Genomic DNA, 27,763 nt, shown 5'->3' on the forward strand with positions numbered 1-27,763 from the left:
TAAACGAAACTGGAGAGGGAACGATAAAATTTTGCAAGATCAACTACTTCGTAGCAAATCACTTTTTTCAAAATCACAATGGTGACTCTACACTGCTATTCTCCAGATGGAATACACAGACATCAAACTGACAACATCTGGGGAAAGAGATCCCGGAGAAGCTCAATATGCCGCAGGAAGGAGGCCAGGGGTTGACAGTGGCACAGACCACCGATTGCTCATAGATATGCTTCGGTTGAAGATGAAAATTGAAACGAGTCCACAAAAGCAAAATATGACCTGAAATCTATCCCATCTGAATTTCAAAACATCTCAAGAACAGATTTGCTGCATTAAACACTAATGACAGAGGACCTGCTGAGCCGTGGGAGAGCATCAAGAACACGATCCATGAAGAAAGCAAAAGGTCGCTTAAAAGACAGAGATCAGAGTAGGTGTCAGGAGAGACTCTGAAAGTTACCCTCACTGTACAGCACCCAAGGCAAACAGATGAAATGGTTCCGCCAAAGCGCTAAACAGAACATTTCAAAGGGCGGCTTGAGAAGACAAAGCAAAATATTATAATAAAATGTGCCAAGACTGTATTGAGCACTTTTTGACTGTTCTGAAGCCAGAGCTTAGGAATCAGCCAACTTCCGTATGAGGACCTTTCAGTCTCTAAGCTTTGCACAGTAACTAGGCCAGGTTCTTTCACGAGCAAAACACACTATGACGCAAGTAGTCTCTTAATACATTAACCAATTTGTTCCAATAGGTGTTCACACACATCAATAGCAAGTTAAGACAAAACAGGCAAGACTTGCCAGCAAGAGTGAGGGAGGAGGGAGAGCTTGGTTCCATTGCAGCATTAACGAAGCGCTCCCCGCTGGGCTCTTAGCTGGATTGTTACGTAATTTGGAGGGGTGGGGAGTCTGGGGTGCCGTGGGTTTCAGTCCAAGAAGGGGTGCAACCACAAGTGTTTAATCCCATGGCCTTGGATTCTGGCCCATTTTCATTTTGTGCTTTACTTCTTGATTCTTGGTGGCCTCTTGTCAGCCTCCATTAAGTATGATCTATTCAAAGACCTAGAGGAAGAAGGCCAAAAGGGAGAACGCACTCAGCATACCTTAAACTGAAAAGACTTAAGAAAAAATTCAAGCCTCGAGTTGCAGTATTAAAAGATTCGATGGGCAAAATAGTGAATGATGCAGGAGGCATCAAAAGAAGATGGAAAAAATACAGTCACTGAACCAAAAAGAACTGGTCAACCTTCCACCATTTCAGGCGGTAACGAATGAGCAAAAACCAGTGGTAGTGAAGGAAGAAATTCAAGTTGCGCTGAAACCATTAGCCAAAATCAGGTCTCCAGGAATTGATGGAATACCAATTGAAATATTTCAACAACTGATGAAGCCCTGGAAGCACTTACTCATCGATGGAAAGAAATCTGGAGGACAACTATTGGACCATTTGCAGAAATAGTTGAAGTACTAAGGACATCCTTATTGAGTGTGGTCTATGTGTCATATTTTCTAAAATGTATTTCTGCAGAATAATCACTTTATCAAAATTAGATTAATTTTTATATAATTTGCTGTCTTAAATTTTCTGTAACATAACTCATGAATATAATTTTGTTCTTCAAATTAGTTGTTCAAAATTAACACTGATCCATACCTGCTTTTAAAAAGTAAATGATTTACATGGTGGCTATTTGTGTAACTGCTTTATTTCATTTTCTATGTCAATAAGATAGTGCTTATGCAATTGTTTGCTGACTATCCATTGGATTTCTCTCTCGCTGCCATCAAGTCAATTCCAATTCCGGCAACCCTAAAGGACAGGGTCGAACTGCCCCTGTGCGTTCCCAGACTGTAACTCTTCATGGGAGTACAAAGTTGCATCTTTTTCCTGACAAGTGGCTAGTGGTTTTGTACTGCTGATCTTGAAGTTAGCAGTCCAACACATAATGCACTATGCCACCAGGGCGTCTTTAATCATCGTTACTTAAGATTGAGAGGGAACTATACAGTGATGATAGTTATTAGTCAAAACAGTGGATGCTGGTTCTAAGACACAGTGTTGACTCTAAAATACTCTAGATATAATTTTTTTAGCTTTCAAGTATTTAAGGAAATATGTTTATTTAGCAATTATGGGAAATAAAAACTGGATATTTGAGTGAATGGAAAAGCAATACTTTTTGCCTTGATACATGTCATAAAAATGTAGGAAAATTTACTATTAAGATTTGTAGATACCTATTTATCTATTAAGTATTAGGAACATATGATAGTTAATACATTACAAAGGAATACTTAAACTCAATAATTTAAAATGCAAAGGACATTGGATTATTAATTCCAAGCACTGGTGGTCTAAAGTAAGATCAAAACCTTCATACTTCTTAGTAATCAAAGAAAAGGTGCTTCAAACAATAGCAAGAAAGCACACTTAAACTTATTAAAGCTACCACCCAATAATATTTAAAATAGCATAATTTGCAACACTTGTAAGATTTATTGAAATGGTATGCTTGTAGTTGTTACCAGCAGCATAAATTACAAGAACTGTTTTGGAAAGACAGGCAAATTATAGACATAATATGCTCTTTGATTTCCACTTAGGTAGGCATTTATGCTAAGGCTAAAGAAAAAAGAAAACATTTCTTTAGCCAGGCTGTATTACGATATGATAGCATAAAAATGAAAATGGCCAAATGCCCTACATGAGAGGAATGACTAATTATTACTAATTACATACTTTGTGGATTATAACATAATTAAATTTGAGCATAAAAGAGTCATAATTTAGATTGGTTAAATGATAAAATGAAAACAGAAGTGTGTTTCTGCCTTAAGTATGGTCAAATAAAATTACATCCAATTCAAAAATGTCCTGTGTAAACATAAAAAGTATTAAGGTAAATTTGGATAATGAGAATGTATGTTATGATTTAATTTCCTCGTTACTATATTTTATGCATGCCTTAATTTAATAATTAAAAGCAGTATAAAATAAAGTATAGCAAGATTAGAACTGAGTGTAGTAATTGGTACAGCACTTTTCTATATTCTAATGGGTGTATCTTATCATTAAACCTCAGCTCACATCATCTTTAACATTATTTTTATCTGATGCTGATGAAATTACATCCCACAATATAAATTAACCTACAAAAGTCATAACCTTTCAAAGTAATATTGTGAGTGAAGATACTTGAATTGATTCTCAACGGCCAGCAGAGGCTACTTTCCCTGATTCAGATTCTGGAAGGAATTTGAATTGTATTTAATTATCCGCTGCCAAATGCAAGAGTACAGTTAGATACATTTGACGGGCACTTGTGGATTCTTCTGAGTAATGATAGTCACAGCTACCTATGTGCTTCCCAACAGGACACATTCAGATACTGAATCTGCGCTGGCAATCACAGAGAGGGAGGGAGAAATAACTTCCCAGTTGGGATGTGCAAAGTGTCAAGAAATGAAGATGTCACAGCACAGCATTTCAAGTCAAGGCACAAACAAGGTGAGCTACACCAGATTCGTGTTTACGAAATGTCAGTTATTTCTATTAAGATCAAGGAAGTAATTTTGTTGTGTGTATGTGTGTGTGTATATTGATTTTGTCAGCCATCAAGCCAGCTCCAACTCACAGTGCCCCTGTGCACAGCAAAATAAGACACTGCACACTCCCGCGCCACCCTCATCATTGGTATGCATGGGCCCAGTGTGGCTGCCACCATGTCAGGCCTTCTCCTTGATGGTCTTCCTCTTTTCACTGAGCCTTTACCCTCCCAAACACATGCTTCTCCAGGGACTCCTCCTAAAACTCATCCAAAATATATCAGCTAAGTCTTCTCATCCTTGTTTATAAGGAATATGCTGATCATCTATGTGTCTTCCAAGACAGATTTGTTCATTCTTCTGATAGTTCATGATATATTCAATATTTTTCACCAATAATATAATTCAATTGCATCAATTCTTCAGTCATGTTTACTTATCATCAAACTTTCCCATGCATATAAGGCCACTGGAAATGCCATAGTTTGAGTCAGAATCTCCTTTGTCCCCAAAGTGATATCCTTGTGTCTTAGTCTGGGTTGACTAAAGAAAAACATCCAGAGACATGTAAATATGTATAGGAGAGAGCCTTATATCAAAGAGCAATTGTATATTGAGAAAACATCCCGACTCAGTCCAGATCAAGTCCATAAGTCCCTTAGTAGCCCATATGTCTAATACTAGTCCATAAATTCCTCATCAGAGTCATGTTGCCTCTTACAATGATGCTTAATACAGAAAGATCACAGGCTGGTGGGTAAAAAGTCTTGTGGATCCAATGGCAGTGGAAGCATAACAGGGCTGTGTCCACCAGGCTCTGCCGCTTAGCTTGACAATAGGAAGATAAGGCAAAGAGAGAGGACACTCTTAGAATCCACATGAGAAGGCCATGCCCACCAGGAGGTATCATCAGGCTGTGACACCACCCCTTCACTCCTAGTACCCTCAAGTTGACACGAGATTATGTAACTAGCACAATGTTGGTATTAACAAAACAAAAACACACCTTTAAAAGAGATCTTTTGCAGCAGGCTTGTCCAATGTAATACATCCTTTGATTATTTGACTGCTGCTCCTATGGGTGTTAATTGTGAATCTAAGTAAAATGAAATGTTTGGCCATTCTAATCTACCGTTTAGCATTATGATATCTATTGGGCCGGTTTTGAGGATTCCATGAGAGTTAGAGCCTCGTCTTTCTTCTGTGGAGAGACTGATGGTTTTGAACTCCTGTCTTTGGAGTTAGCAGACCAATGCTTAACCACTATACTATCAGGACTCCTTGTTTTTCCTTATATAAATTGGATTTACAAGAAAATGGCAATCTTTAGAATTTAACCTAGTTGTTTTTCAAGTAGATTTCTCAGGACAGTGTAAGGGATTAACAAACCTGCCTTCTAAACAAAGTATTGATGGTTAGGCCCACTAAAAGGTGCCTAGGAAGAAATGCTTGGCTCTCTTCTTCCAAAAAAAATCAGCCATACAACTCTGACATACACAAGGTTGTCATGGCTCAGACTTGATTGGACAAAAAACATTTTGGATCAATAATCTAGCATGAAAAGAATGAAAATGCCTTTCATTTGCAGGAACTATTTTCAAAACTGATATTTACCTTTCAGGCATTTTTTTCACAATTTGTATCTCAAGTTTATTTGTGTGCTGAAAGGAAGTGGAACTCAAGCTAAAAGAAAATTTTAACTTTTATAATGTCCTTTTCTTTAAAAGGGATTAATTCTGATCCTTGTGGTGGGGGAGGGATCCGTGTCAAGAAATGGCTTTTTTATTAGTTTTACTTTATGTGCATCAGCCAAGTGATATGTATACATATATTAATCACTTTCTGTACACTTCCCGGCCATTCCAAATCTTAAAGTGTCTCCGTGCTCTTCAGGTACTAATTGCGAGAGCAAAGCTGAAGTTCTCGTGGCCTGAGAGATAAGGAGAGCCTGTGGGCATTCCAAGAGGAGGGCAGAACTCATCGTCCCATCTTCCTCCCAAGCAGGCAGCCTAGGATACCCCAGCCAGTGTGTCAGGGCTGCTGGCCAAATTTAAACGCCAAACTCAATGTCCTGTCCAACCACTCCCAGGACCACTTTTCACTCAGCCTGTAATTGGTCTGATTGAGAACAAATGTTTTATTCTCTGTTTATCTGTGTGCTGGCAGAGACTTGTTTGCTGAATATGACATCTCTCTCATAGGCTCCTGCCTCTGGATCACAAATTCTTCTCGGCAAGTAAGAACCTTTGCTCCTTTTGGAAGTCCAGCAGTATCAAGTATGGACACCCTGTTACATGCCAGCAAATAGTATAGCTTGGAATCAGCATTTTCCTTTACAGTGTGATAAGGAGGAAGAATGTTTTGTCTCATCAACAGTCTTTTGTTAAAATCACTCCTTTGTGAGAGTTGGCTGCAAGTGAACATTATTAATATCTGTTTTGAATTTTCACAGGAGAATGATCATATAAATTGACAGGGTACTTCAACATTGTCAAACGGCATCATTAGGACAAAATGATTTGGAAATTAAATATTTCAAAATTGTTTCATATTTCAAAACTCATCTTTAAGACTGTTTTCAGAATTAAAGTAAGCCTAGTGTTATTCCCTAGCTACTATAAAGCACAGATGAATAAATAACTTCCACCTTATATTTGTTTAGCTCTTTCGTAAATGATTCCTGATTTGTTCCCTCTGGAGGGGTTTGCCATAGAAATGTATTTACATATCATATCTATAAACAATTTCCTCTAACCAAACAAATGAAAAAACTGTTTTCACACATAATCATATCTTGTTTTTTAGTAGCACTCCAATTTTAGTATTTCCCCTTCTCCTGTTTGCCTGTTTTCATGCCCAGAAGTTTCTTACCCCAGTAGACCACTTTTCTAGAGGCTCTGCCAGTCAGTTTCAGCAGTTTGCATCCTCGCTGCTACCTCACCAGTGGCATCACCAGAGAGGAAGGCAGGAGGATGCAGCACAGACCAGGTGACGTTGTGGGGAAGGGGGTGGGCAGGAGGATACAGCACACACCAGGTGACATTGTTGAGGCAGGGGATGGGCAAGAGGATGCTGCACACAACAGGTGACATTGTGGGGGCAGGGGATGGGCAAGAGGATGCAGAACACACAAGGGGACACTGTTGGGGCAGCAGGAGAGGTAAAATGCCAAATAACTGACTATAAACTGTGAGGGCTGTAGCAGAAATAGTATCTCCATCTTTAGTGATGATAACACTAACTTACATGTGTCAATATACCAAGGAGGCTAGGTATCTATGATAGTTTACTTTCTGAATCTTTTCGGGTTCTGGTCAGAGCTGTCATTATTACCAAAAGAGAGTGATGCCTCAGATCACGTGGGTTCATCTGCACCTACTACAGTGTTTCATATTTGCTGATTTGTTACCAATATTACTTGTGTCAAAAAAATTAACCACAATTGCATCAATAATTTTTCTGAGAACAAAATGATAAATAAAGGAAGAAGAGCAAAATCAAGTAAGGCTCCCACTCAGTTACTCACAATGATGCAAGTAATGTTGTAATGTAGAAAGATTTTACAAAACTCTTTTATTCCTAGTGTTGAGTAGTTCTTTTTTAAAATCATTTTATTGGGGCACATACAACTCTTATCACAATCCATACATACATCAATTATATAAAGCACACTTATACATTCGTTGCCCTCATCATTCTCAAAATTCATTTTTTACTTGGGTTCCTGGAATCAGCTCCTCATTTTCCTTTTTCCACTCCCCCTCCCTCTCCACTCCCCCCTCCCTCATGAACCCTTAATAATTTATAAATTATTATTTTATCTTATCTTACACTGCCCAGCATCTCCCTTCACCCACTTTCCTGTTGTCCATTCCCAGAGGAAGTTATATGTAGATCCCCGAGATTGGTTCCTCCTTTCGACCCCACCTTTCTTCCCAGTATCGCCACTCTCACCGCTGGTCCTGAGGTGTTCATCTGTCCTGGATTCCCTGTGTTTCCAGTTACCATCTGTATCGCTGTGCATCCTCTGGTCTAACCAGGTTTGCAAGGTAGAATTGGGACCATGATAGTTGGGGGGAGGAAGTGTTTAAGAACTAAAGGAAGGTTGTGAGTTTCATTATTGCTACACTGAACCCTAAGTGACTCATCTCCCCACTACCCCTCTGCAAGGGATATCCAGTTGTCTACAGATGAGTATTGGGTCCCCCTCATGCGCTCCCCTCATTCATGATGATATGATCCCCCCTACCCCCACCTTTGTTGCTTGAAACCTGGTCCCCTGGGCCCTTCATGATCACACATGTTGGTGTGCTGCTTCCATGTGGGCTTTGTTGCTTCTGGGCTAGATGGCTGCTTATTAACTTTCAAGCCTTTAAGACCCCAGACGCTATAGCTCTTGATAGCCAGGCAGCATCAGGCTTCTTCACCACACTTACTTAAGCACACATTCATCTTCGGTGTTTATGTGGGGAAGGTGATCACACAATGATGGTTTTTGTCCTTTGGTGTCTGCTACCTGATCCCTTCAACACCTCGTGTTCACACAGGCTTGTGTGCTTCTTCTCTGTGGGCTTTGTTGCTTCCGAGCTAGATGGCCGCTTGTTTGCCTTCAAGCCTTTAAGACCCCAGATGCTATATTTTTGATAGCCGGGCACCATCAGCTTTCTTCAGCACACTTACCTATGCACACATCTGTCTTCAGCGATCATGTTGGGAAGGTGGGTATCATGAAATGACCGTTTAGCTGAGCAAGGTGCTCTTGTATTAAGGGAATGTACGCGAGGAGGCCCAATGTCCACCTGCTACCCTACTAAAAGACTTTTAAATATATGCACATAGGTCTATTTCCCCCAATCATAAATATATGTACATGTCTGTATTTAGGCTTCTGTGTATGCCCTTTGCCTCCTACTCCTTTCCTCTATTTCCTTACGCTTTCCTCCTGTCCCACTACCATGTTCAGCCTTCATTCTGGTTTCAGTGATTCCTCTCAGTTACCTTGCCCTTGGTCTCTCCCTACCAATCCTCCCAACCCCTCCCTGTCACTGCTTTTGAACCACTCATTTTTCCCTTGTCCCTGGGTTGGCCAGCACCTCCTCCCTTCCCCTACCTCCCACACTCTCATGTCCCTCCGGAACCATTGGACCCGTTATTTTCTTCTCACATTGTTTGTCCAGCCTATCTTATCTAGGTGGACCTGCAGATATATTAATATGTGCATAAAATTGAGGATGGGTTTGACAGCACCAAAGTGGCACATAAGAACATGGCGACAATGGCAGCAACACCAACAAGCTAACAAACAAAAAAGCCACTGAAATACAAAATTTAAAAGAAGAGAAAAATAGAAGAAAAACAAAACAAAAGACAGGGGGGAAAGGCTGTTAGTAGTCTAAGGTCTGTTTGTTGACCTTTAGGAGTGTTTTCCGGATGAGTCTGATGGGGTGCTACGTCCTGGCCAGAGAGTCCATCCTTTATACTCCCTCGGAACCTCCTTGCTCTGCTTCCCCCCACCACTCCATTGCACACTCCCAGTGTTTTGCCTCACTGTGGTGGGGTCAGCTCAGTCACACATCCCTCACTCTGTCTCAGGTGCTGTTCCCTGTAGTTCCATGGGTCAGTGTAGGATGTCGCATGTTGCCATGGGGCCAATTATATGGTCCTCTCTGTCCATTGGACCCTTTGAGCCGGGCTGTCGTCCTCTGAGCTTGGTGGGCCCAGGTGTGCTCTGCTCTGTTCTTCCTCATTCCTTTGCTTCAGCTTCCTTCTGGGTGTGGTGTGGTAGGTCAGTTCCTTTCCCACACCAGACAATCTATTTTCATTTTCTGTGGTACTCCCTTCCATGGTGGAGGTCGGGCTAATTCTGGTTAGGGCCACCGTATGGTCAAGTCTCTGTGGATTCCTCCATGTGTTATGTTGCCCTCCCAGTTTGGTGTGTCATGGTGGGGTTTGTATGCATGTTCCAGTTCTGTAGGGACACAACCAATACTCTCCCCCTGGTTGGGTTAGTGCCCTGTTCTCCCCGTGCCATCAACTCAGTTTCTCCCCGCCCCACTTCTCCCTCCACCTGCCCGACTTCCCCTTCTTTATGTTGGACTCCCATGTACCTCCCTAGGTGTGGTCTGCCCTCCCTCCATCTATGCTTCCACCCATTTATTGCGAGATAGGTGTTTATTCTTCTATTCCTGGCATGCTGATTGTACTTACCTAGGGGACTCATGTTATACCTGTCCTTTTGAGTTTGGCTTACCTCACTTAACATGATTCCTTCCAGCTATTCCCACTAAATGATATGTTCCATGTGATTGTCCGTGCTTTTCAGTGCTACACAGTATTCCATTGTGTGAATGTGCCAGGGTATTCTAATCCACTCATCTATCAATGGAAACTTAGGCTGTTTCCAAGTCTTTGCGATTGTGAATTGTGCCACAATAAACAATGCAGCACAGATGACTGGTCGTGATTTCTTTGTTTCTTCCACCGGGTATATGCCCAATAGAAGGATGACTGGGTCATAAAGTAGATCAATTTTCATTTTCTTTAAGTATCGCCAGACTACTTTCCACAGTGGCTATAAAAATCTACACAACCATCAGCAGTGGAGGAGGGTTCCTACTGCACCACAGCCCCTCCAACACTTGTTGCTCTCTGATTTGCTGATTTGGGCTAGCCTCAGGGGTGTTAGGTGGTATCTCATGGTTGTTTTGATTTGCATTTCTCTCATGGCTAATGACCTGGAACACTTTCTCATATGCTTATTGTCCACATGGGTCTCCTCCCTAGTGAAAGTTCTTTTCATTTCTTTTGCTCACTTCCTTAGGGGGTTAACTGTTTTCCTCTTTTTGGGGGTCATGATGGTGTTGTAGATTTTAGTAATGAGCCCTTTGTCCTCTGTGTCATTACTAAATATATCTCCCAGTCTGTGGATTGTCTTGTCATCCTCTTGGTGAAGTCTTTCGAGGTTCACAGGTGCTTTATTCTTATTAAATCCCATTTGTTGATTTCCAGTTCACCTGTGTGTCCACCCTTCCCTACTTCAGTGAGCCAATGGGCCATTGCTCTGAGGTTAGTCCCAATTCCCTCCTTGATGGTCCTGATGGTTTGGGGTTTAACCTCTCAGTCTGTGATCCACCTTGAGTTTATTCTTGTGCATGGGGTCAGGTAAACATCTTGTTTCATCTTTCTACACGTGGATATCCATTGTTTCCAGCACCACTTGTTAAAAAGGGCATCCGCTTCCCCCTTGATGGTTTGGGGACCCTTGTCAGAGATCCGTAGTCTATATGCTGATGGTTTTACTCTTTGGCTTTCTATTCTTTCCCACTGGTCTGAGTGTCTGTCGTTGTGCCAGTACCATGCTGTTTTGACCACTGTAGCTGTGTAAAAGTCATTAAAATCAGGTAAGGTGAGTCCTCCAACTGTGTCCTTCTTCTTGAGGAGTTCTCTGCTAATTATGAGTTTCTTCCCTCTCCATATGAAATTGGTGGTCAGTTTTTCCAATTAATTGAAGAAAGTTGATGGTATTTGAATTGGTATAGCATTAAACTTGTAAAGTGCTTTAGGTAGGATTGTCATCTTTACTATGTTAAGCCTTCCAATCCACAAGCAGGGATGTTCTTCCATTTGTGGAGGTCACTTTTGGTTTCCTGTAGTAGGGTCTTATAATTTTCCTTGTATAGGTCTTTAGTGTTTTTGGTTAAATATATTTATAGATATTTCAGTTTGTTCTTAGCTACTGTGAAGGGTACTTCCTTCTTAAGCCCCTCTTCCAGGGTCCTGTCAGATGTGTATAGAAAACCTGCTGACTTCTGTTTATTGATCTTGTATCCTGCCACTCTTCCATATTCCTCTATCGCTGAAAGTACTCCAGCTGTGGAGCTTTTGGGGTTTTCAATGTACAGGACCACGTCGTCTGCAAATAGCGATAGTTTCACCTCCTCCTCTCCCTTTTGGATCCCTTTGATGTTCTTCCACTGTCTTATGTTGTTAGCCAGAACCTCCAAAATGATATTGAATAGAAGTGGGGACAGGGGGTATCCTTGTCTTATACTCTTTTTCAGTGGGATTGTTTTTGTCTTTTCTCCATTGATTATGATGTTGGTTATTGACCCTTCATAGATAGCTGTATCAGCTTGAGGAACTTACCTTCCAGCCCTATCTTCATGAGTGTTTTGATTAGGAATGGGTGCTGGATGTTGTCTAATGCTTTTTCTGCATCTATGGATATTATCATATGGTTTTTATCCTTTTTCTTCTCGATGTGGTGTATAAGACTGATGAATTTTCAGATGTTAAACCATCCCTGCATCCCTGGGATGAATCCTACCTGGTCGTAGTGGATGATATGTTTTATATACTTTTGTATTCTATTTGCCAGTATTTTGTTCAGGATTTTTGCAGCTATGTTCATTAGACATATTGGTCTATGATTCTCTAAACCTGTGGGGTCATTGGCCTGTTTGGGTATCAAAGTAATACTGGCTTCGTAAAATGAGTTTTGGGGTTTGCCATCCTCTTCTATGTTATGGAACACTTTGTGGAGGATTGGTGTCAACTCTTTCCAGGATTCTTGGTAGAATTCTCCTGTGAAGCCATCTGGCCCTGGGGATTTTTTTGCTTGTAGGTTTTTGATGGCCCTCTTTATTTCTTCTTTCGCTATGGGGTTGTTGAGGTTCTTGAACTTTGTCTGAGATAATCTTGGGAGAGAATTTTTTTCCAAATATTTATCCATGTGTTCCATATTTCTGAATTCATTAGAATACAGACCTTCATAGTACTTCGTGATTATCCTTTTAATCTCATTGGGGTCTGTTATTATTGCCCCTGATTCTTCCCTTATCCTGACTATTGATGTTTGCTCCTTTCTGTCCTTGGTAAGCTTTCCAAGAGGACTGTCAATTTTGTTAATTCTTTCGTAGAACCAGCTTTTAGCTGCATTTATCTTTTGCAATGTTCTCTTGGCTTCCCACTGGTTTAACTCTGCCCTGATTTTTATTATTTGTTTTCTCTTGCTATTGGTGAGGTTGTTCTACTGAATCTGCTCTACTTGTTGGAGGTTCTGTGTTAACATAGCTGGCATACACCTCGCTTCTTTTTTCATACATGCGTTTAATGATATTAAGCTACCTCAGACAACTGCCTTCGTAGTGTCCCATAAGTTTTGATACATTGTATTCTCGTTCTTGTTAATTTCTAGAAACTTCCTTATATCCTTTCTAATCTGGGCCTGTACCCATTCATATCGCAGGAGATCGTTCTTCATCCTCCAATTGGTTGGTCTTGCTTTTCTGGACATCCTTTTATTAATCACCAGTTTTATGGCATGGTGATCTGAGAAAGATGTCTGGATAATATCTATGTGTTTGAATTTACTCAGGCTGGAGTTGTGCCCCAGCATGTGGTCTATTTTGAAAAAGATCCATGTGAACTTGAAAAGAATGTGACATCCTTTGCATTTCGATGGAAAGCTCTATAAATGTCTATCAGGCCCTGGTGTCTAATTACACTGTTTAGCTCTATGACCTCTTTGCGGAGCTTCTTTCCCAGTGATCTGTCTTTCTCTGCTAGCGGAATGTTAAAGTCACCTATTATGATTGTTGATTCCATGATTTTTTTCATCTTTTTAATAATTTGTTTGATGAAATTTGCTGCACCATTATTTGGAGCTTAAATATTCAATATGCTAAGTTCTTCTTGGTTTACTGAATCTTTGAGCATTATGTAGTGTCCCTCTGTCTCTTTTTATGGTTTATATCTTGAGGTCCATTTTGTCAGAGATTAATATAGCCACCCTACCTTTTTGGAGTTACAATTTGATTGGTAAACTTTCTGCCAAACCTTTATTCTTAGCATATTCTTGTCTGTGTGCTTAAGATGTGTCTCTTTCAGGCAACAGATTGATGGATTATGTTTTCTGAGCCAATCCTCAAGCCTCTTTCTTTTAATGTACGAATTGAGTCCATTGGAATTCAGAGTTATTATCACTATCTGTGGATTCATAGTTGTCACACCCTGTTTTGTGTTTTGGGTCTTTACCTATCTCACTTCATATCAGTATGCTGTGTTTGAGTGGAGAGTTTCTTTCTTGTCTTCTTTTCCATCTGAGAACCTTTTGTCCTGGTAATTGTTGCTGGCATGTTGGCTTCTAGATGGAGATGGGCTATATGGTGGTCTCCTGTTTGTTCTTGGTGGAGGTTGATCCTCTGGCCATAGTGAGTCAGCCAGTATCTTACGCAGGGTAAGGTGTCATGCAGCATATTCTTTGAGCCTTTCCTTGTCCTAGACGACCCTTATCTCACTATCTGTCTTCATGGATAACTTGGCAGGGTACAGGAATCTGGGAAAGGCATTTTTTCTTTCAGCTTTTGGAAGATGTTGTTCCATTCTCTCCTCCTCTTGGTGGTATCTGCTAATAGGTCTGAGAATATTCTTTGCCTGCGCTCCTTTTAGGTGACTGTCTTCCTTTATCTTGCTGCTCATAAAATTTTCTCTTTTTCCTTGAAGTTGGATATTTTTATAACATGTGTCTTGGCGTATTCTTCTTAGGGGGGTAGTATAGCTGGCATCATTTCTGCTTCCTTTATGAATGCCTGGTTCTCACTTGTTACAGTGGGAAAATTTTCTTCCAGAAATTCCTTTGCAATCTTTGCTGTCGACTTGTGTGTTGTGTTGTGTTCCGGTAGACCGATTATTTGAATATTATTCCTCTTCATAGCATCTCTCATTGATCTCAGGCTATCTTCTGTTTCTTTAATTTTCCTATCTGACTGTCTTTCTCACTTGCTTAGGTCTGTTTGAGTGTCCTCTTGATCACTGATATAGTTCTCTGCCTCCTCAAGCCTACTCGTAAATTCTGTGACCTTGTGTGTGGCTTCTGCTACCTCCTCTGGTAGCTCCTTCAGTTCCCTTTGATGGGTGGACTTCATCCCCTCTATTGTGGACTTCATATCCTCTAGCATTGCATCCTAATTCTGGGTTGCTTCCCTCAGTTTCTATATTACTGGGAGCAGACTTCTGAAGATTTCCTTCTGTGGCAGATCTGTATCTGTTTCTTCTATGAGAGATGTTAGCTCTGCTACTATGTTTCGTCTTTCTGGGTTTTTGTTTGGAGTGATGGGGTCTGTTGATTTTTCCTCGATCCTTTCACAGGCCCCATGTTTCTGGAAGGCCAGGGGAACCTTGTCTGTGTTACTGTTAAGGATTCTTTCATGCGACTGCCTATGACCTACTATAAGGATGGGTCAGACTGCTGTGTAGGCAGAGTTCCCCAAAGGCTTAGTGATCCCCAGTGGTGAGATGTTTCAGCGACTGGAGTGGGGGCTGGAGCCTCAGTGAGTGCCCCCAAGCTGCCTTGACCTGGTCTGTCAGGGTACCCTTAGCAGACTTTTTTTGGTTTAGTAATAAAAAATTAAAAGTTAAAAAAATAATAATTTAAAAAAATTTTTGGAGGAAAAAGAAAACAAATGGAGAGAGAGAAAGAAGGCGAAGCTATAGAAGAGAGAAAAGAAGTGATAATCATGAAAGTGGTAGGAGAAAAAAGAGAGAAGGAAAACCTGTAGAAAAGGGTCATAAGAAAAGTAATAGTAATGAAAAAGGAGGAAGAGAGAAGAGAGAGAGGAAAACACAGAAAGTAAAATTAAAACAGAGAAAAACCAGCATGAGATAAAAGATACACACACACATATATAATATATATATATTTAAATTTCCCCCCTCCTTCTTTTCCCTCCAAGATCTAGTGATAGAAGGCAGAGGTGGGCAAGGCCTCGCTGCCACGGGACGTGGTGCTGGTCTGGGCTCCGGAGCCAGGCTCTGTGGAGGGGAAAACGCTCTTCAGATCAGCAAGCACTCTCAGGTCCCTGCAGGCCTGTAGAGTTGAGCCTGTTGGGAGAGGCTACACAGGCGGGAGCAGCCCCACAGGGCTGAGCTCCTGAACCAGGCAGAAAGGGCTGGGGCCGCAAGGGGTGCTGAGGGAGGCACAGGTCGCAGTGCCCGTCTCCTATGCCAGCTGGGAAGGACTGGGGCAGGCTTAGGAGCTGGCACTGGGGACCCCACAGGGGAACCTAGCACACAGGCGGTTCTGGCAGGGACGGCAAAGCCGTGTTCTAGGCTCCCTAGCTGGTGGGCATTTATGTCTTGAGCCACTGGCCCTGTGAGCAGCGCAGGCTCCTCAGCGACATGGTCGAGCCGGATCAGACAGCGGCGGCTCTGGTGGGAAACAGGGGGCATAGGTGCCTGGCCTCCACTCTGGGAGGAACGCCCCGTGGCAGGCTCAGAGCTCAGAGGCGCCGGCTGCAGCAATCCTCGCAGGGCACTGGGGTGGGCAAAGCCGCTCTGCAAGAGAGCAAGGCCCTGTCACTCAGGCTCCCTGTAGACAGAAGCACCCACTGTTCCACCTGGTGGTGTCAGAGCTGGAAGGGGCACCTCGCGGCAGGCAGGCCTAGTGCTTTGGCCCACCACCACATGTCTCCATGGTGGCATGGGCCAGCCTGATCTGGCTCTGGCAGAAACGCAATGCCAGGGCTAGAAGCAGGATGGGCTCCGGCTGCAGGCCGTGCTGGCCGTAAGTGCATATCCCGCGTTCCTGGCCCGAGTGGAGCGGGGCTAACGTGACGGGGAGGGCAGCTAGGCAAGAGGGTGCCAGTGGAGAGGCCCCAGGCAGCAATGGGGGTGGATGGTCCCTCGTGGGGGTCGCCCAGGCAGCCCCTGGAAGATTACAAGTCAGTTACCCAGGCCTTGGATGAATGGAGGGAGGGACACAGGCCCAAGGGCAGATGGCTGCCATGTGGGGAGAGGGGAACCACGGGAAAGGGAAGCTTCTCTCTTAGTGGGGTCCCACAAGTGGGCAGTTGCTTTAGGGGGTCCCGCGGCCTCTGCGTGTCTCGGCAGAGCAGGCAAGCGACTCTGAGCGCGGGTCCCGGTCTGGGGATGGAGTGGGACTATAGCTAGTTGCGGCCGCAGTGGTGGCAGCCTGCTGACCCAAGATGTCCCATGAATCAGGTCCTGGATCACCAAGGCCCCCGCTCAAGACAAATGCTTGGGGGTGGGGTGGGGTGCTGTCCCGGGGGGATATTTCACTCACCAGACTCTTACCACTCAGCTACCTGGACACCAGACCCTCCTTGTTGGAAAGAGCTCTTAGAGTATGCGGGTCCCCTGGTCTGCCATCTTCCTGAGAAGTTCTTATATTGGATAACTGTAATACATAATTTACAACTATATTCATCTCATATTTTTCTGTGATTCAAATTGACAATAAACCTTCCTAAGGATTATATATGGTCAGGTTATGGGCTGGCTGACACCAAGAGTTGCCATATTTTGTGACAGCAAGCCTGTGGGCGCCTCTGTACCTTCTCACACACGTGTCAACTTGGATCTTCATCTTCCTTCCGCTTTCCCAGTGGAATAGAATGTGCCTGGACAACCAGTGGAAGGAACATCATTTTATCTGAGTGAAAAGCAATCATGCTAAGGACCAAAAGTGAACTGATTTGTCTGCCTCCCAGAATCTTCTGGCAAATGAGAGCTAGAACTGAGAACTAAGTCCCAGTGTTTCTTTGCCCTGTTATTCTCTCTCTCCCTGTTTGATAGTACAGTCTGCTTTCCTTGGTTTGGACCAGCTCCCACCACTCATTTGCAGTGTTGGAGGGGCTCTTAATTGAATCAGCCCTCTACAATTGCTAATAACATTATCCTTATTTTGTATTTGTAAGACGTTGAGTAACTGGCCACAGATTACAGCGCTAATAGTGGCAGGGATTTGACTCCAGGCAGTCTTTAAACTCTGTGCGATGAATTATACTCCTCACTCGTAGAAATATTAAGCACTTTTTCTGCAATAAAACCAAACACAGTTCTGTTTGCCTGACCTGAAACTCTATTATGTGCCTAAATAGTAGTTATTAACTCACAGACAAAATACTATCTAGGCAATTCTTAATAATCAGCACCAATGAAGGAGACCAATGATTTAGGAAATTTATAACTATTTTGCTCCAAGACTTTTCATATTTTCTTGTTGTTATGTGTGCCACGAAGTCTGTTCAAACTCACAGAAACTCACTGTGGCAGACCAAGGCCACACCATTGAGTTTCCTAGACTTTGATCTTTATGGAAGCAAATTGCCAGTTTTCCCCTGACGAGTCACTGGCTGAGTTTGAACCATCAACATAACAGTTTGCATTTGCAAACTTAGTCATTGGCCCATCAATGTCGTGTTATAAATCCCTGAATGATACAAACAATTTAATTCCTTGTCTGATAAGCATCTGGTTAGCAATACCAAGCCACTCAGAGGCAACTTAGAAGATCTAATTCTGAAAACAGCCATTGACCACTCTAAGGAACACCACCATATGTGTGCATTTCAGGAATGCTTCTACCCTATTTTCTGAGTGCAATGCCTCCAGCTAGCATGTAGCCATGACAACGCTCCTCTGTCTTTAAAGCCTTTGCTCTACATTTAAAGAAGAGTAAATAAGCTGTGCTGTGACCTCCTGGGTCTTAACATTAATGACATTTAAACTCCTACCATTAACAGCATTTTAACAGAACCACACCAAGTGAGGCCCTTCGTGAAGGCAAAGTCTCTTCTTCACTTTCAACTCCGCGGTAGGTAGGTCGTCTGCTTGCGTTACCAAAGAGCCTATCAACTTCAACAAGAAGTAAATGAGCGAGGGCAAGGAAGACGATGCCATGCCTTTCCTTAAAGGAGATGTTGAACAAACGGGCTACATCTACAATAAGCAGTCAACTGCTGGGTCACTGACCACTGCCCAGCCAGCAGTTGGGTGGGCCTAAACTGTGTATTAAAATTTAGAGAAATTCACCTAAAAATCCCATGATTCCAGCATCTCTGGCAAAATCAAAGCTCCAATGATGATAGAGCCACATTTGGGGACCCCTTACATGGCAAAACATGAAAAGAAAGAAATAGTAACTACAGGTAAGGAATCACTCTGTTTTCATTGGTTCCCAAACGATTTGATCTTCTGCTCCCTTTTCAGAAAAACAAAAATATTCAGTGCTTAAAAAAAAATTGTACTAGCCAGCCAAGGCGCAGGGTAGCAAGGACGAAACATGTAACCTTCCTCTAGTTCTTAAATGCTTCCTCCCCGCACTATCATGATCCCAATTCTCCCTTAAAACCCTGGCTAGACCAGAGGATGTACACTGGTACGGATAGGAACTGGAAACACAGGGAATCCAGGACAAATGATCCCTTCGGGACCGGTGATGAGAGTGGTGATAACAGAAGGTGGAGAGAGGGTGGGGTAGAAAGGGGGAACCGATTATAAGGATCTACAAATAACCTCCTCCCTGGGGATGGATAACAGAAAAGTAGGTGAAAGGAGATGTTGGACAGTGTAAGACATGGCAAAATAATCATAATTTATAAATTGTCAAGGTTTATGAGGGAAGAGGGAGTGGGAGGGAGGGGGAAAATGAAGAGCTGCTATCAAGGGCTCAAGTAGAAAGCAAATGTTTTGAGAATGATGAGGGCAACAAATGTACAAATGTGCTTGACACAATGGATGGAGGGATGGATTGTGATAAGCATTGTATGAGCCCCCAATAAAATGATTTTTTTTAATTGTACTATAGACCCAAATCTCGGATAAAATGTAGCTGCCTATTTTTGCAGCCCACTCCCATCATTTCAGCATCCCCAGAGGGTGGTATTGTCCACTGGAGGAAACACTGCTTTGGAGCGTGCATGTCCTGACCTGTTCACAGCAAGACCACGACCCTTAGTCACCATTTCGGTCTGCAACTGAACCCTCCCGCGCGGCTCAAATTGTAGTCAGAGAGAGAGCGCTATAAGAGGAACACTATTCTAAGGTGGGTGACGTACACACACCTTAGATAAATATTAAACCATTTGAGATCAGCATTTACACAAGGACAACGTTCCGAAGGGTCAGGAAAGATGGGAGACTAGAAACAGGAACCACAGAGAAGAGGTGAAATTAGTGACGTTATACTGAGTGGACTGCAATGAATGAGCTGAAACGAAACGTGTATGAATTGTTGAATTAAAACGGATGAGCTGCTCTGTAAACCTTTACCCAATTCAAAATAAAAGGTGTTTTCAAAAAATAGAGGAAACTAAGAAAAGAGTAAAAAAAAAAAAAAGAGAGAGAGAAAGATGGAAACCCTGTAGAACACAGTTCTACCCTGACATACGTGTTGGTACCATTACTTGGCGTTCACTTTATGGCTTCTGGTAAAGGAGTTACACATAGAAAATATGGCTTATTTTTGTAATCTGAATATCCTATATTGCTGTTTTCCTATTCGTGCGACGTCATCCTCTTTTGTATGCACAAACTGCTATTGTTGTTCATGTAATTAATGTTTAATGACTTAAACCAACATTAAAGATATCTTGGCAAACATGCATGATCATCCTAACCATTATATCCTATTGGGGCCATAGCTTGATTTGTGAAGGGGAATGGCTAATAGCTTGCACTGGAAAGTGAGTGAAATACACGTTACACAGTTCATTACTGCCCAACTATGGAAAATAAAGTATGACAGGCTCTGAATCTCTGAATAATTCCTTCTAATGAAACAAAGGGATTAGAATAACAAGCAAGTAGTTTTAACCTTGTATCCCTCTAAGCCTCTTACCATCATCAACAACCAGTAAACAATCAATTGACTTGGCCTATCTGCTTGTACTGTCATTACCTGTGGGATTTTAATTTTTTCTTATATGTCCATTTGACCCCTCTGTGCTTAAATTGTGCCCTGTAAGTACTGTTAATGAACAATTAATTAGCCAAAGTGGATATCCCATAGTATGAGTCCTAGAATTACTCAATATTGATGGCTTGCAATCTTGATCATTCTTCCATAGCCAGCTTGATCTATCTTGATGTCTGAATGCCACTTTCCATTTGTACTACAATGTGTATGCTCGCAACAGTTGGCTTGGGGTCATAGTCACTTGTTGGTATAGTAATGCCATTGATCTGAATGCCATACTTTGCAGTAATTCAATTGAATCTTAATCTATTTAGATGACTGTTTCCCCTGTGCTTAGCATCGAAGGAGCTAATCAACCTGTACTTCAGACCTTCATGTGTACGTTGCTCTAAAAGCATATTTTGATTGATTTTGTGTCTTCTCTGTTTCCATAGTCATAGGATAACAGTCATGTAACTTGGCAATGGATTTGGCCTGTCATTGGGCGTCTTAAGTGGCACAGTGATTGAATGTTTGGTGACGGGCTGAAGCGTATGTTTTGAGGAGAGCTCTGGACCAGGCACTGTTTGCTCTGTCATCAGAACTACTTTGAGAGCACCTTACAATAACAACAACACGAATCAGAATCCACTCAATGACAATGGGTTTAATTTTAGCACTGGACATCACTCCAAAGAGTAGTTTGAGCAAGCCCTTGGTTTTATAGCAGAAATAACTAAGGAGTGAAAGTCCAAAGAAATGCAAGTTCAAAGCGATGTGACAATACTGTTAATCAGCTTTTAATGGGCTTGCCTTTCCCGATTGTTATTGTTGTTAAGTGCCATCGAGTCAGTTCCGAAACACAACATCTCCATGCACAACAGATGACAACACCAGTCTTGCACGGTCCTCACAATTGTTCCCTGAGCCCATTGTTGCAGCCATGGTGTCAGTCCAGCTTGAGGGGTTTCCTCTTTTCACAGCCTCTCCACTTTACCAAACCTGATATCCTTTTCCAGGGACTGGTCTCCCCTGACAACATGTCCAAAGTATGTACAACAACGTCTCACTGTCCTTGACTCTACGGAGAACGCTGACTGTATTTCTTCCAACGCAGATTCGTCTGTCCTTTTAGCAGTCCACTGTTCCTTCAATATTCTTCTCCAGCACCATAGCTCAAATGCTTCGACTCTTCTTCAGTCTTCCTTATTCAATGTCCAACTTTCACAGCCCTATGAGCCGATTGAAATTCCCAGGGCTTGGATCCAGCACATCGTATTCTCAAAGTAACATCCCTGCTTTTCAATGCTCTAAAGATGTCTTGTGCTGCAGATTCGCCTAAAGCAGCTCATCTTTTGCTCTGTGGACAGCTGCTTCCATGAGCAAAACAAAACCTGTCTTGATATTCATCCTCAAGCCACGTGTGCAAAAACAATCCTGCGTGCAAAATTGTATTTACCGCTTGGAGTGCATCTTTTTCTTTATCAAATCTTTGCTGTTACTTAATAACTCTGGTGAAATTGACCAACATCTTGCCAACCTTTTTTGCTTTAAAATATTCATCTCATGCAAATATTACAAATAAACACATTGATCTAACAGTTACCAGAGAAAAGGCATTTTAAATTTACTAGCTCCTACAAGTCAAGCACCAACCACAGCTAAATCATGAGCTGTTAAGGAAAGCAACCTAATGCTTAACTTTGTGGAGCTATGAATTAAACACTGGACTGCTAACCCCAAAGTTGGAGGTTCAAACCCACCAGTCACTCCATGGGAGAAAGATGGAGCTGTGTGCGCCTGTAAAGGTCTACCGTCTCAGGAACCCTAAGAAGGAGCTCTACGCTGCCTTATAGGGCCACTGTAGGGTCACTACGCACCACAATCATTCTGAGAACACTGCAATTGCCTGGTTTGACAAAGATGAATAAATCAGCCAAAGAACCTTCTGCGTACAGTCACCACCTGTCTGTCAGAAAAAGCTTGCATATTATAATGCTGGACGTGGTTCAGGAGAGCTTCCTAAGACTGATTGGGAAGAAAGGTCTGGAAATCAACTGGTGAAAATCGCCCACTGAAAATGTTATGAATCACACCATTTGAATCACAACTGACCATCGAGATGGCACAGACAGCAAGAGTGCTTTCTCTTGCACAGAGGTTTGCCGTGAAGCTGGAGGCAACTTACTGGCAGTGAACAATCAGGAGTCACGGAAATCTCACTTTAGGATACGATTTCTGAGTGAGTTGGCCTGTTCTTAGACAAAAAGGAAAAGGGAGAGTTTTACAGTAGCAATACCATGACTTTCTGTTTTCCATTAGCAGATAGCACCACCTCCTGGGTAATTCGGGAAAAAGTCTGTTGTTAACGAAAATCACTGCTGTCATTTTCCGACTCAGCAGCTTCATGTGTTTAGCTAAAAGGTCTGATGTGTCTATTTGATTCCAATATGCTTGAGCTGCACCTTGTGCACGGACACTTGTTCCCTTTGCCTCTGTTTTTCTCTTTGGGACGTTAACATCGCTTTCTCATTCAGCTGTGAAATTGAAGAAACTTGTTTCCTGTGGGCTCAGGGAGCTCTGAAATAAACTTTCAGAATCTCAAAACATCAGCCGGAAGGTACGTGCCACTATCAGCAGCATACGTGCCGATGTTTTCCCAAGAGTCACAGATAATAATTTTTCAAAACTGTACGTATACCTTCCTCCTCTTACTTTAAGAACAGAAACAAGAAACACAACAGCCAAATGAGTACTGTTATTTCCTAATACCTATATGCAAAAAAAATCAGAAAATAATTTTATTTGTATTATGATCTAAATCAATATCAAACACGTCACTAAAATTGTACTGTTTTCATATAAAACAACTTACATATAAAAATGAGAAGTTTTCCATGGAAGATTTGTTTATGCAGATTTGACCTTCAGAAGCAACTATTTATCCCTGGCACCAGATGGCTAGCCATGTCCACAACCCTGGGTCCAGATGCAAAAACCCTGTTACTTGAACATGAAAAAGGAAATAAAGGATGGAATACATATTAAAACCCTGTTGGTACAAAACGGGGGGGGGAGGGGGGAGTTGGGGAGTCGATAATAGTCTCTGAGCTAGCTGTTAGTGGTGTGGACCTTCTAGATCAGTTCCTGATTTCTCACAGCCAATAATCAAATCTCCCATTTTGGAGTAACAAGAAAACTGGGGAGGAGAAGGAAGTGGAAGGGATTTGGCAGTTCTTGGCTTTACCATACTAGATTTTGATCACCGCCCAGATTAGTTCCCTGTGACAGCTGTAACAAAGTACCACCAACTCGGCAACTTAAAAGAACAAAAATGTGTTAGGCAGCTTAGCCTAGGGAATTGGGAAGTCCATTTACGCATGCTCAGGAGAGCCACCATAGGACAAGGCTGGATTTTCCCACCAGTGGGCTGGGATGGGCGTTACACCTGGAGCAGCCCACCTGGGCCAGGTGATTGCAATTCAGCCAATGGGAGCGACCTGGGGTCGTTCACCACGCCTCCCCCGGGAACCCTTGAAAAGGCAGGGACCGGAAGGGAAAGGAGTTTGGTCTGGTCGTCTTCGTAGGAGGAGAGATCCTTGCGTGACCCGGAGCAGTCTCTGCCAGGCTGCATGGTCAAAGGAATCCTATGGGTGCCGCGTAAAACCTGAAGCTTCTTTGAACTCTCATTAAATTCACTTGGATCACGAGCCCGGCTTCGGCGTGAAATCTTTCTTGCGCGGAGCCAAGGACCAAGGCTGAAATCTAGTCAGGAGAGAGAGACCTAACAAATGCATTATTTTCTTCTGGGCTGTTTGATTCTGTAAGTCTGAAGTAAGCATCACTGGGCTAAATACAATGACACAGCAAGGTGGGGTTCCTCCAAAGACTCTCAAAGAGGACCCATACTTTGACTCTCCCTATTTGGTGTGGTCACTCACCTTTCTTGACTTGTGGCCACTGTTCTCTAATCTCTGCCTGGACGGTGGCTTTGCCTCCTCTTTGGTCACCCGTCAAATCTCCATTAACCTCCCTCTGCAAAGGATACATGCAATTACATTTAAAAATTTGCATTAGGAATTCCACATTAGGAATTCAGGAAAGTTTTTCCATCATATTATCCTTACTCTATTGAAAGCTGAAAAAACTCCCTGTTTTATGCTATCTACCGTAGTATTCGCAGATTTTAGGGAGTCATATGTTAGTCTGGGTAGAGTAGAGAAACAAATCCAGGGAGACATTCCTATGTGTCTAAGAAGGAGCTTTACATTCAAGAGTAATTGAATATTGAGAAAACATCTCAGCCCAGTCCAGATCGAGTCCTTAGGTCCATTATTAGCCCATATGTCTGATACCAATCTATAAAATCCTCTTCAGACTCACGAAATGCATGCTATGATGATGAATGCAGGAAGACACAGGGCAGTGGGTGGGAAGTCTTGTGGATCCAGTGGTGGTAGAGGCATCTCAGCGCTGGTGTGGGTCTCCATGTGGTTGCTTCAGCTCCAGAAGTCTGGCTCCATCAGCCTCTTTCCACAGGGATGTCTTGCAGAGATTGAACCTTGTCAGTATAGAGTCTCCAAGGGAGTGAGTCTGTGGCCCTCCTCCAGCGAGCTATTTATCTCTTTGCCCTCCAATCAAATTGCAACCTTATTGACAGGCTAAACCCCACCCCATCACTCTTAAGTCTCTCTCAAATTGACACCAGATTATGTAACTATGGGTCACTTTTTTTTTCAAATTGGAGAAGGTTATAGTTTTTAGCCTAAAATTCTATTGTAGCTAACTTTGTTTAATAAAACCCCTAATCCTATATTTTTATTTATATAGTTAAAATAACCAAAGTATGTTAAGCCAAGAATAAAGGCTTCAATCAGTAACCAAATTTGCACAATTGTGAAAAAAGAAAATATGTGTGCTATATCAATATACAGAGAATCAGAAATAGACAGGACTGCCTCATTTTCATGCTTCTCACAGGTTTCCACCTCTGACAGGGTGCTCACAACTTTTCTATTTTCTTCTGTTCATAAAATTCTACCTTATAATCATCCATTGAGTTATCTATCGCCAACGGGTTCCAGGTTTCATAGCTCTTACTATGCAGTGGTGACACATGGGGCTGCTAACCGCAAGTCAGCAGTTCAGGGTCACCAGCCACTCTGCTGGAGAAAAATGAAGCTTTCTACTTTCATGAAGATTTTCATCTTCAGACACCAACAGAGGCTGTTTTAGTGTGTTTTGCAGGGTCGCTGTGAGTTGGAATCTACTTGACAGCAGTGAAAAATAAATTGCAGAGTAAATCAAGAGGTATTGCTTGTTATTGGGGTTTCAGTTTATACATGCAGAGGCATACTTTAAACTCACAATGTAAGCTCATTGGCGTTGAATAAACCTGTGCATGTATAAATTGGAACTCTAATAACAAGCACTTCCTGTTGACTTAACCTCACATTCGGAATATATATATATATATATATATATATATATATATTAGATCAGTGGTTCTCAACCTTCCTAATGCTGTGACCCTTTAATACACTTCCACAAGTTGTGACCCCCAACCACAAAGTGATTTCCATTACTACTTCATAACTGTAAGTTTGCTACTGTTATGAGTCATAATGTAAATATCTGATATGCACGATATATTTTCATTGTTACAAATTGAACATAATTAAATAATAGTGATTAATCACAAGAACAATATGTAATTCTATATTGTGAAATGTTTATTTCTAAATGCAAATAAATGAAATTTTGTCTTGAAGCACATGGTGTAGCATGGGTAACAGTCTGCACACCGGGTACCGTATGTGGGTGTATTTGCATGTGGACAGACCTGCCTGGAGAAGGATAGAGGAGCAGTGTCTCATTCCTAACACCATCGGAAATATGTAGTTTCGGATGGCCTTAGGCAACCCCTGTGAAAGTGTCATTCGACCCCCAAAGGGGTAGCAACCCACAGGTTGAGAACCACTGTACTACAGAGTAAAAACTTATACAAACTGGAACCTGTTAGACAAGTTCTCTCCGCAAAACTCTTGTCTTAGTCTCAGTAGGGTGCTTTAAAAATAAAAGTCCAATCAAAACAAGGGCCGCCAAGGGAATCTGGGAGGTCCACGAACTGTGATGCAGAGGGGTCAGCTCAGACGATGACCTTGTTGTTGCTGTTGATGTTGTTGCTGTTTGCCAGTGAGTCAGAATTGTAGGAACCCTATATACAACTGAAGGAAGCACACTGCCCGATCTTGCATCATTCTACAGTTGTTATATGTGTGCCCACTCTGTTCGTCTGGGATCACTAGAGAAATAAATTCATTGGAGATATATATAGATATACATATATAAAAGAGGTTTTTTATGACCCCTTACTGGAGCATACCATGACAGAAGACAATACTGGGGACACACAGCAGGGAGTGATTCCAGTCTGAACTCCCCACAGGGGGGCCAACCCAGAAGGGAACATAACAGATCAGCAACAGGAGCAAAGCCAAGTCCAAAGCCTTGTGGAGTCCCTCAAATAGACTTCAGGCCAGGAGGAGCAGTTCTCAGAACCCCACAGAACCAGTGGGGAGATAGTCATAAAGGTCAATGGACAGACCTGGAGTTATTTGTGATTTTTTGTGATTTTTTGCTAGTTATTCTTTTTTCTTTATGTGTGTGTGTGTGTATGTGTGTTTTCCATTTCTTTTTTCCCTCATTTTATTTGATTTTTTGTTTTCTTCTTGTATTGTCTACCTTATTGTTGGTTTGCCTACCTATATAAGATAGGCATGGGAAGCAAACCCCAGAAGAAAGCAGTGGGACTGGAGGTTCTGGAGGGACATAGGGGGAGGCAGAATCAGGGGATGGGAACAGTGAGCAAAGAATGCCATAGACAGGGGAACAACTAGGGAATTAAAATCAACCACGATGAACACATAGAGATCCTGGAGGGTCTTGGAGTAACAGCAATCTAGCTGAAAGGAATTACAAAGAGCCAGAAAAAGGGTGAGTGTGGTGGTGGGGCAGGAGGAAGGTAAAAGGAAACAGAGGAAAGATTTAGGAACCAAAGTGATGGATAGAGGTGCAAACATAGGTGTACACTTATGTAAATATATTAATTCATAAAAATAGAGGTATTGGCATAGGTACATATATTTATTTGGCAACATATTGTGAAAGTGAACAGATTTGGGGCCTATGCTCAAGGCCTCCCTCAACGCAAGAACACTTTGTTCTAACAACTGAAATTCTGCAACGCTCACCCTCTTGGCACAATTGCTGAAGACAAAATGTGTGCACAAGCAAATGTGGTGAAGAAAGCTGATGGTGCTCACCTATCAAATGATATAGTGCCTGGGGTCTTAAAGGCTTGAAGTTAAACAAGTAGCCATCTAGCAGAGAAGCAACAAGCCCACATGGAAGAAATACACCAGCCTGTGTGATCATGAGGTGTCAACGGAATCAGGTAGCAGGCATCAGAATACCCAAAACAAACATACAAAAAATATATTATTGAGAATGATGGGGG

This window comes from Tenrec ecaudatus, chromosome 8 (genome assembly GCF_050624435.1).
Source record: "Tenrec ecaudatus isolate mTenEca1 chromosome 8, mTenEca1.hap1, whole genome shotgun sequence".
Lineage (NCBI taxonomy): Eukaryota > Metazoa > Chordata > Mammalia > Afrosoricida > Tenrecidae > Tenrec > Tenrec ecaudatus.